Consider the following 12,014-nt stretch of genomic DNA (forward strand, 5'->3'; position numbering starts at 1 on the left):
GAATATACACTAGGGAGAATATACACGGTAAGGTCCTCCTCTATAGTCATGAATAGAGAATTTGTTCGCAATAAAATTATCTTCGCAGTAAAGTTTGTTACTTTTTTAAGCGATTTTTGTTCACGGACTTATTCAAACCTTAGTAGAGTCAACATTTTTTAAATCTATAATAGATCATTGAGATCATCGTTCTGAGCCTATACCCGACGTAAGTTTAGACAAGCTTCCACCTGTGTGAGGAAGGTTGTCATTTCCTCAAAAGTCGAAGTAGTATCTCTCACTATTCGACGAAGATGATGTTTTACAGAGCGGACAGCTGCATCCCAAAGACCTCCGATGTGCGGGACGGCTGGAGGTGGCCGCTTTTTTCGACGAAAAAAATTCCCGGTCATTTTCCGGTAATAAAAAAATTTTCCCAATTATTAAAAAACTAGTTTGCAGAAAATAATAGTTGTTACTTTTAAGCCCTTCAAAACATATGTTTATTCAGTATTCTAAAAATATAAACTTCAATTACGGTTGAACATAAATTTTGTTCATACACATAATACTGACCGTTTCAGTGCAAAATACTGACTTTGAAACTAACTTGGAGTTATAAATACTTTAATAACTTAAACTATAACCCCTAGTAACTATTGCTTTTAAAGAAAGTATTAACATTTTTCTAAACGTAACATTAAAATATCATGAAAAGTCAGCACTAATTAAAAAATCATCGGCTTTTGTACCTAGAAAAAATATTGAATGTTGAACTAATTCACCTAGTGGCTAAAGTATAACCTTACAACAGGAATTCGTTTCGTAAAAGAAACGAGATCACAGAGTTTTAACGTAATGCAAAACACATTTTGAATATTTCTTAGTGGCAAACGCTTTTAAATTTAGTGAACCAGTTTTTGATCTCTTGATCAATTACTTCTGCACATTTTCGCGCATTTTCTAAGATGGGAGATTGTTTCTCCGTATGCTTTTTCCTTGCTATCTTCTTCGACCTTCCACTTATTCCTTCCAGCTTCTAGATATTTTGAATGAGCGTTTCGAGCAGCGTGCATCAAAGATGAATTAATCGGAACTTTATCGGTTTCACCATACGCAACTACTGCAGCATAAATTCCTCTGTGACCATTTCCACAACGGTTTTAAAGTGACTGCAGTCTTCGTCAAAGTTAGCTGTCTGTTATACCTAGAAATGGTTTACACGTCCTTTATACCTACTAAATTTGTTGCAAGACCCGTACAGCTAATGAGGAATAAAGTTGCGTGTATTCACGAAGAGCCTTATTGGAACAAGAACAATAAAACCAATTAGTGTCGTTTAATAATAGCAGTAAAGTTTTAAATATTCTTTTTCCTTCATTTCGCACTGCAATGGAGGGATCAGAAGAACTGAGCGCTTCCGTAAGTTTATATTTTAATGGTGATAGATCCATAAACTTTACAACAAATTGCTGTAAGGACCTTCTGCAAGCTTGGTGGAAAATAGCAACTTGCAGGTGCGCTACATTTTTACATTTTCTGCACTCCTTTGATGTTTCAATTCCGATTTTAATTTTGCAAAAAATATAAGAAGATTTTCTTCTTCCGAAAAAGCAGAATGCAAAAAAAAGCGATAAGGGCCAGTCAAACTGAAATTCACAAAGAAACGGTTTAACATCGGAGGCCAGTCTTAAAAAAAGCTAGATTGAGTCCATGCAGCTGATCCTGGATGAATTCCTTGACGATTTTATAGCTAGCTGATGATGGTTCTGTTTTATTTGCTTTAGCTAGAGTTATAATCGTTTGAAGAAAAGGCACCACTTCCAGTGGTCGTTCTGCCACATTTGTGTTCTCTGACGCATATCCAAAGCCGTGAAGTTCGCAGCCAAACACGTCCGAAGAACATCCCAACCAACAAGGGATGCTGAACGATGAAAGTTCAGGAAGTTCGTTCCTGTACTTCCTCCATAAAACAATGTGAACAGCACGCAGAGGCTGATCCCAATCGATTTTAAATTTCCACAAACTCTGCATGAAAATTTGAGCTTCAACCGAGGCTGAGGCAAGCTATTCGATTGGATCAGTGAGACAGGCTATCTCGGAGAAAACGCTCCTATTCGTTGGTATCCCAGGCTCCTCAGGAATTTGAACCTGAAACTTAAAAAATCCAAAACAGGTTGCCATAGAGTTCCGAGAGCCCTGTAGATTGGCTCTTGAGTAAATTCATAACACGATGCCTTTTCTTTACAATCTTCCGGGACTCCGTGCAGAACATTCTCGCAGTTCGACAACCACTTCCTCAAAAGGAAACCACCCGCCTTGAGATGTAAGTTCACTTGGCGACGTTTCACTATAATTGTAGCAATGTCGTAGGCTCCGAAGAGGACATCGTCCACAAAAATTTCGTTCCTCAGAATGTCTGTAGCTAAAGGAAAGTTGATCCCTTCATCCTATACTAATAAAGTAAACTACGGATCGCCAAGTAAGGCGAAGAAGCTAAAGCGAATGTTACGGTCTTTAGACAATACGTCAGGAGTTCTTCGACAGGCTGTGGCTTCCAAAGTAACTTCTAGTAGGTTAGATCTTCAGGGTGAATCCAAATACGTCGAAACATCTTCTCAGGGTCCGCTGTAAAAACGATCGGGTAGCATCTCCAACGAAGTATGGCTTCTAGAAGTTCAACTGGGAGTTTCAGCCCCGAATGGAGTAGCTCATTGAGAGAAACATCCAAATCAGTTCGCTGAGAACCATTGAAACAGGTATCAATTTAGTACTGGAACAGGTTTTCTTGATGACGCAATGATGCGGTAAAAAAACCTGAATAGATTGTAATTCATCAGGATTGTAGACTAAGTTCATCTCACCTAGAACCACATACTCCTGTATACCCTGTGTGTAAGATTGATGCAGAACATGATCTCGTCGAAAACGCCTCACCAAACTCATGAACATTCTATGAGCAGTAGAGCAAGAATCTCCCAAATTCATCGTCCGATCCTTGACTAGGATTAGAACAACGTAGCGGCCATCTTCTGAACTCTGATAAGGTGAGAGAACAAGTTTCTCACACTCCTCCTCATCAAGGGTGAACTTAGAAGACACTGTCGGTAAATCCTTCTGTACAACAAATCGGCGCAGCAAATCTAATAATTCGTGATCAACCGAACATTGTTGTCCGACTATCTGTCGACTATATAAAGAAGTTTCCTCTGAAAAGGGACCAGACAAGGTCCAGCCCCTACGATATATGCTGAGCTGTAGGAGTACCCAAAGGACCCTTTCGGACTCCTTCCTTAATAACGTGTGAGTAAACCTCTGCACCTAAAATCAAATCAATCGAGCCACCCTGCTCGACACGTGGATCCGCCAATTCCAGCCCCTGAATATGGAGCTAATAATCCGTAGGTATACGACTAGCGGGGTGGTAAGATGTAAGCTTCGGTAAAATAATGATGTTTATATAAAAACTAGCCTCAGGGTTCACACGCGATGTCACCCTAACAGTCACCAAACCTTGAGAGGTTTTTGTACACTGATCACCGACGCCACCCCACTGTAACGATGGCACGAAGTCGTTTCAGCTTGAGCCTCCGAGCAAGTGACTCAAAAGCAAAAGACAACAGAAGCTTGAGCGCCTTTATCGAGAGGTGCTTGAGATAAATATAAATTACTGTCTGATCCTTGAGTGGAGACGAGTGTTATGGCTAGAAGTACGATCCCATCTAGTCACAGAGGGCCTTGAGCAATATGCGAATTGAAAGAAGATATTATAGATGTAAACGCGGTACTACTTACATTTAAATTAAACGTTGTAGGCACAGCCGTATCTCTAAATTCACGACGTGGAACGTCACTAGAGGACCGATCCAACATAGTATGATGTTGGCCGCAGCAGGTTTCTCAGCGCTTAGATGAGACACAATCTCGAATAATATGCTTTCTCAAACAATTGAAACATAACCCACACTTCCGAATCATTTCTCATCGCTGATCAGAATTCTTTGACCTAAAAAGAGAGCAAAACAAAACAAAGTGCTTACCATGACATAAAGGACAACCAACCTATTTTAGTGAAGCACTATGTGCTTGTATGTGAAAACCCTCCTTACCCGATTTGACACCGGTCATTTTACCTCTGCTTCCGGTTGACGAATAATTGAATTGAGAACCTCCAAGTGCCTCCACTTGTGCCTCCAAGGCGCTTCCTCGTGTTACTAAAAGAGCCGGTATAGTTACAAAGGAAGGATTAGTGGGAAGTGATTCCGTTTTTTCTTCCCAAGCCTTGCGGGAGGAGCGGTCCAAAGAGTTCTTGTCATATAAACTAGGATGTCATCCTAGCGTTTCGTTAGTCTGTTCATAGACTCAAGCCCGCCAATTACTTCACAAGTGTCATTTAAAAGAGAACGAAGTCCAAAAGAAAGTTCCTTAGTGAAAGGTTCTAATCCGAAAAGTTTTCCTGAGTAAGCATTAATAAGAGCACGTTCATTGTCCTACCGATCCAAAAGCGTTGGCCATGCTCACTTAAGTTAGAATTCGTGATACTTATGTTTACTAAAAGTTGTGCAGGCTCATATTTCCAGTTTGCTTCCAGGCAATGTAGCTTTTGAACTGGAGGAAGGGTTACGTCATGCATCACCATAGAGCAAAACATATATCGGAAGGTCAGCCATGCAGTAAAAACACCGGAAAATTTTGATAATACTAGTTGTGGAAATATCTTCTTTACTTTTGTTAAAGGAGCAACATTAGTAGCGGAGGTTAAACCCTTGGAAGAGGAAGCAACAGCAAGTGCGTCCAACTCTTCCTGAAAATACACCTTCGCGACAATATATTTTCTCTCTCCTTTATTAAACAAATCTTGAGTGAAATATGAATCCGCTGAGTTGTCCTCACGCACGATGAGAAGCTGATCGTAATTTCTACTAAACTTAGACCATTTCTTTACCAGGTTTTCGAAGCGTGCATTGAGGACATTATTGGAAATGTTCACCTTGCCCGTCTTTTTAAAGTTGGTAACTGCATTGCAGATGAGCTCTTAGAGTCCATACTGCTGAGCAATACAGTCTTTCACGCTCACTTTTATAAAAAAGCAGTAGTGAAAAAATACAATCCTGTCAGTAGGACAGCGCAACAATACACAATTTTAAGACACAATAGGATGTTAGAGATTAACACGGTAAGAGTCGAGTACATTAAAGATAACCCTGCCAGTGTGACAGCGGATGCACAGTTTGGAAAAAACACGTCTGTTGAAAAGCACAAAACGCTGCAAAGTATCAGCTGTTCAAAAGTTTTTAAAACACTTACCAACGTAGCGTATAGAAAAGCACATGGCATCGCAAACCTGTCACTCTGTAAAGCAAATTGTGATCAGTGGTTTGCCGATCAATACCAGACATTGCGCAAGTACCGACGTAGGGATACATATAGTACAAGCAAGTGTAACGAGGCACCTGTTACCCAGAGCGCGAGACGTCTTCTCGTCACGTCAGGTATCGATCGCCGAAAATTGCCTTCACGACACTGCCACCATGCGATTTCGCAACAAGAAGCTCGAAATCCGCCACATTTATTTAGTTTCACAGCACATAAGTCACTTTAATTCTGCGAAGAACACTTCACTGCACTCGCTGAAGCCCTTATCCGGCTTTCGAAGGACCAAATATGATTAGGAATAGCACTAAAAAGAAGCACTATTCATGCGGGATTGAAGATCCATGTTGAAAAAAGTTACTGAGCCATGGTAATTATTGTTAAGCACCAAAAGTATAATTTATTACAAGTAAACGTCAAGGTTCTTACCTTCCAGCTAAGGTTACAGTAAGGTCACAGTAAGAAGTACCGACTCCCGCGCTTCGTAACACTCCATACCGCCTCGATGGATGCTAATATCCTCTTTTTGAGGATGCCAATGAATAGCTTGTAGCTGGTGTTTAAATATGCGTTGGTCCGTTAGTTGTTTGGACTTCACAAATTTCTGGTCTTAGGGAACAGTACCGTGCATCCTTCTACTAACCACTGCGGGATGGATTGTTCTGTTTAAGAAAGTAGTAAATATAAGAGCATCGTTACTTCCACTGTCGCTAAGCAGGGAGACCGCCTTCGCGTATACTACACACTTCAGATTCCAGAGATCAACATCTTCAGGGGAAAAATCGGGAAGAGCGGTATTAGCTTTAGCTGATTTGTCCATACTGAGAAAGAATTTTTAATGGATTTTTGATCTCCTAGTTCTCATGTTAGTATTGACAGCTATCTGCAAAGTTAATCTTGATGGAACGGGTGGTATGTTCGCTGGATGTTGCTCTTGTTCTTTCTGAAAAAGAGTTTCATATTCCCCTTTGCGTAAAAAGTATACCTGATCTCTTGCATAAAAGGCTTTTTATGAGTATATTCCAGGTACATATTGACCCAACGTTCATGTAACCTCTGAATGTACCCTTTTCGCGCCGGGGATCTTCCTTGCCAACAGGTAAGGATGTCCCTCCTGAGTTGACCCAGCCGTTTAAAACTAATTTCTCGCGTTTGTATGTGTCGCCTCGGTTCGGTCCTATTGAGTAACTGAACCATCGCCTCAATCTGAGAGAGGCCTATTGTGGGCGGCATTGCGCAATACTAGTGAAGTAACCGCATAATTGGTTACATTGGGGAGTTAGCCCAATGAAACGTGACTGACTGCAACAGCCGGAGCTGTCTATTCACATGCAAAACCTGCAGATGTCAAAATTTTGTAAGTGAATTTTTGTTAAAGTCTAGTATTTTTTCGTAAAAGTAAATTCATAGTACTAAATTTATACTGGTTTAAATCAAACTTCTGTCATTAATTTGCTTTGGAAAAGCAAATTTCGTAAAGAATTATAATTTCGATTTGGACATGCAATGTACGGAAAGCATAATTATTTTAACTTTCAGAAAGGACATTTTATACATATGTACAAAAGGCACTTTTCATACACACGGTGTGTCCCAACTGTTCGGGAACTCACTCATTATCATACAATGTAATGCGACGTTTAGTTAAAATTATTCAAAATAGATAGCCTCAGAAGCAATGCGCATAATGATAAAAATGCTTGTCAGGTCCTTTCAAATCCCGGAAATGTATGGGGCGGAGGGTCGATGACCAGAATCGATTTTAAGGCCCAAAAATTGGGGACTTCCATGCACTTGTGCACGGGCACATTGTCACGCAGAAGCAAAGCTACCCTTTCTCGGTACAGTGGACGAACCCAAGAAAATTTTCGAGCAAACGCTTCATAACGGCAAGGTAGAAATCTCCCATAACTGTCTGTCCTCTTAAAACGAACTTCCAATGAATCAGCCGATTCGCATAAAAAAAGTGATGAGCGTTGATTTTACCCATGACTTTTGCGAATGCAATTTTTTCGGAGCGATCAAGCGATTCCCGCCCATTTTTAAAACGCTGAAACCACTTGAGAATATTTGCTTTAGACAGAGATTTATCCGCAATAAGTCGCACGTAACATATCCGAAGTCTGGGTAAAAAATGTACGCAGCGTTACACAAAATTTCATATTCGTTCTTTTCTCCAAATCCATTTTTCGACAAAGCAAATATACACTGGCTGTCAAAATGAACTGAGTTAAAATACGATCTTAAAATTTACCACGCTTATAGATGAGGCTTTCATCGACACAATGCGCACTAACAACAGTAGATGGCGTGAACAGTGTCGTTTAAAAAAATTAGTTCCTGAACTTTTATAACAATGCATGTAATTAAACAACGATTTTCCTTAATCAAGGAATCTACGCGACAGATCATTTTAGATTCCCGCTTTTCTCTCAGTTAATTCTTAATTTTTCCGCGACAATTGAAAGAGTTAAAAAGATATCAATGATTTTAATACCTGTCTAAATATTTTAAAGGACTCCTGAATTCGAACAAAGAATCTGAAAATAATCAGAAATACATTTACTTTCAACATTTTCTATTATAAATAAGAATTGCAGTAACTCCATTTTTCTAAAATTTGGAACAGGTTTGCATCACCTTATTTAGGTCATAATAACTACAATTCTGATTTGGAACAGAACATTTTTTAAAAGAGGTCTACAATACAATTCTTCATGAAAATTTGCTGTTCCAAGTCATAATTACTTTTTAATTCAGTTTAATTAACTTAATTTATTTTTTTTGTGTAGAACAAAAAAACTAAGAGATTTTTTAAATAATAAAATTGGAAATCTCAAAAAACCAAGAAAGCTAGAAAAGGCCAAAATTAGACAAAGATACGGGGTGCTGAAAATCAATTATGCGCTAAAGTTAAAAAAATGTATTTATCAATTTCTTTGGTTGGTAAATGGAATAGAGATACGTCAAAAGAGACAATATTTTTGAATCAAACTCCGAAATAGTATGTTAGTATATAAGTTATAATGATACATATGCATAATGAGACAATTTATAAATTAAGGGTGTTGGTTCAATCCGACTTTGAATTTTTTTAATAGGTACGGCACTGATTCCATATATATTTTTTCCGAAGAAAAAGAAAACTTGTCAAATATCCGGGGTTTTGCGAGATACTCGGATCAATAAAATGTTGAAGAATCAAAAAAGTTGTTGAGGAAATGGTTATTTTCCGACAAATATAAATTTTGCGAAAGATAGAAATCAGCGCGTAGCAGACGGCAGCATTTGAACGATTATAATCGTTTGCTAATTTATTTTTTTACTCACAATTCTGAAATAATAGAAGAATTCTAGAGATCAACGGCTCTTATAAAGGGCTAGGTCTTGATGATAGTGTCCCCAAATTTTGTGAAATACGTTGCGAAATGGAGCAAAAAGCAGAGAGAACTGACATGTCCTGTCGGTGTTTTTGTAACTGTATTGGAATCAACCACCAGGCTAGCTGTTACCTTCACTCTATACGCGGAATCGGGGCGCCCTTCGTTATCGACCGTGGGTCAAAACTACATTTCTCAAGGGGGAAAACCTCTTCTGGCACATTGACTTTTTGAGGAGACTATCATAAATCGATATTATTTCAAAAATATTAAGACACGTGTCCCGGATTTTCTGGTCCCTTGTAAGAACATGAGCGTTTATAAATCACATTGGCCAAGGATGCAGAACCTATACCAGTTGACGCGCATGGACTCCCATCAAACTCCGCTGGTCCAGTGGAAAAGATTCTGACTGCTAACCACGCTGTCGTGGGTTCGAATCTTTTGCTCAACTTTTTTTTTCATATTGTAAACATGTCAAGTAATAATTTTTAATGCTTCCCCGGCGAATAAATCATTTGTTTGAAAAATATTATTGAGAAACAAATGTCATGCAAACACTTTTCGTCCATGCGCGTGAACCGGTATAGGTTCTACACCCTTGGCTAATGTGATTTACAAACGCTCAGTTCTTACAAGGGACCAAAAAATCCGGGACACGTATCTTATTATTTTTGAAGTAATATCGATTGATGAGAGTCTAATCAAAAAGTCAATGTCCCAGAAAAGGTTTTCCCCTTTGAGAATTATAGTCTTGACCCTCGGTAGATAACGAAGGGCACCCCGATTCCGCGTATAGAGTCAAGGTAAGAGCTGCTTTTTGCTCCATTTCGCAAAATTTGGGGACACCATCATCAAGACCTGGCCCTTTGGAAGAACAGCTGATCTCTAGAATTCTTCTATTATGTCAGAATTGTGAGTATAAAAATAAATTAGCAAACGATTCTAATCGTTCAAATGCTGCCGTTTGCTACGCGCTAGTTTCTATCTTTCGCGAAATTCATATTTGTCGGGAAAATAATCATTTCCTTAACAAATTTTTTGATTTTTCAACATTTTATTGATCCGAGGATCTCGCAAAACCCCGAAAAATTAAAAGTCGGATTGAACCAACACCCTTAACTTATAAAATGTCTCATTATGCATATTTATCATTATAACTTATAACTATTTTGGAGTTGGACTCAAAAATGTTGTCTGTTTTGACGTATATCTATTCCATTTACGAGATACGTTATATTTATTCCAATTTTAAACATAAAAAAGTTAGATATCTGATATAATCGAAACCCGTAGATTCTGAATTTCTAACCTTCACGTGGGTAATTTCAAAATATTACAAATTTTGATTTTTAATCCCTCTCAGCTTAGCCTAGTCAGATTGGCACAGTCACACTGATTTTCACTAACCTTATAGCATACACTACTAACACACCTTTTTAAAGACCTCAGAGGCTAGACTTATTGGGTAAAAATAGCATTTTAAAAATTCAAATGAACACTTGAAGGGGAACTCAGATATAGAAAACTAGCGGTATAGGTAGTGCTGAAGAAACAGCACTGGCCAGTGCGGTTTCTTTGCTTTTTCATCGGCAGGGTGTGACCGGGCGGTAGGACGGGCACCGGTCGCTGCGCGGTTTTTTTTGTGCTTTTGAGTAAAATTGCATTCTGAAACGACTGGATTATATTCATGACATATTCAGGCATAGATTTGGGCAAACAAAAATTGCTTCTTTAAAATACCCCCCCCCCCCCCCCCCCCCCCCCCCCCCCCCCATTCCAATTTAAGAGGCCTAAAAGCAGACTGGCAAACTAAACTTGCCGCTCTATTTTTACGGATGTACTATCGCTATAGGGGTATTTACTCTCAAAGCCTATAAATCTATAATGAAGCTCACGTTTTGTTTTTTCCATTGCCGGCTTGGATTTGTGAATTAAGCAATTTGAAATCTTGAATGCAAACTACGATATATGCGATCATCAATGGTAGCAAAAAAAGTAATTCATGTACTTATGCATGTCGCATACTAATGTAAATGTCTGTCTCATATGGTTAAATCCACGGACCTATGAATTAGAATGACCCAGCGTCTGTGCTCCCAATGTTTGGAACTTTTTAAACTGCGCTTGCGTTGCTCCTGTGCCCCTGGATTGGTTAAGGTTGGCGCGCTGATTTTGAATAGTAAGATTTCTTTGTTTTATATACAAAGCATCCAGGTCCGAACATTTTTCACGATTTTCTTTTCATTCGTGTTTTATTGACATTCTACTGCCATTCCATATGCATTGCCGCCACCAAAGATATTATAAGCATAGATGCGGCACGGCAGGTCGCAAGTGGGAGAACGATATATATATATATATATCTAACTCAAGGTGCTGCCCTCTTCAACTTTCCGATGTTTCTATGGCAACCGCGTCCTTTGCCTACGTCGACGGGAGGGGTGGGGCCAAGACGAAAGCCAAACCGAAAGAGCCGGTGATTCTCTGTTTCTTGATTCTCGCGCTTGCCTTGGCCAGTCATATCTATAGCTGACTCGGGGCTGTCTATGCACGCCGAAAATATTAAAATTAATGTGGGCCTAAGATTATTATATTTATTATTATGTTAAAATTAATTAATTTCTTTTACGGCTTCTTTTTTAAAAAAAGACACTTTCGAGATAGTAAATAAATTTAAAAAGTAAATAAATTTTTAATTAATTCAGAATTTAGTTAAATGAAAAAGTTAAATTAATTCCTCATCTGGTTTCTTTTAAAAGAGAAATTTTCGAAATACTATATAAATAAGTTGAAAAAAATTCTTATCATATTTTAGAATTTTAGCGAAATTTCAAACATTATTTAAAAAAATATAATTTTTATAAAAATAGTAAATTGAAGGTTCGGATACTTCACTTTCTAAATTTATCCTACATGTATTTTTTAATCCTAAAATATTTTAATATTTTTTCGCATAATTAAGGTATAACTGAAGTAATATTTACACTTCTCTGAAGTGTCGAACTGACAATTTACATTTAATTCCGAGGAAAAATTTAAGGTTTTCACTACTCATTTAATTATCTATCAAAATTATATTAAAATTCTGTGTTTTGTTTGTTTTTGTTTCTTGATTATTTGAAACGTATAATCTTTTTCCTTGTAATTTGTTTAGTTACAAAAACCAGTAACTAGACTGTGCCTTGCAAATTAAAATTTATTTTTAAAAGTTTGAGGGAAGTTAACCACTTTTAATTCTTATGCTCATGAGAATTCACAACTTCAAAGTAATCCAAATAG

The 12,014-nt window shown here is 38.1% G+C and overlaps 1 protein-coding gene across 3 annotated transcripts in view; it reads right to left on the reverse strand.

Moving 5' to 3' along the window:
• Positions 1-10,713, reverse strand: part of LOC117178286 (sphingosine-1-phosphate phosphatase 1-like) — a 102,612-nt gene extending 91,899 nt beyond the window's left edge. Inside the window, exon 1 of one of the 3 annotated variants that reach the window (XM_033369650.1) lies at positions 10,631-10,713. The gene's annotated coding sequence lies outside the window, so the exon portion shown is untranslated. Of the gene's footprint in view, positions 1-10,044; positions 10,112-10,142; positions 10,304-10,630 lie in introns of those variants that run through there. The other 2 variants (XM_033369648.1, XM_033369647.1) reach the window with 2 other exon arrangements.
• Between the last annotated feature and the right edge of the window lie 1,301 nt (positions 10,714-12,014).

This window comes from Belonocnema kinseyi, chromosome 8 (assembly GCF_010883055.1).
Source record: "Belonocnema kinseyi isolate 2016_QV_RU_SX_M_011 chromosome 8, B_treatae_v1, whole genome shotgun sequence".
NCBI classification, from domain to species: Eukaryota; Metazoa; Arthropoda; class Insecta; order Hymenoptera; family Cynipidae; genus Belonocnema; species Belonocnema kinseyi.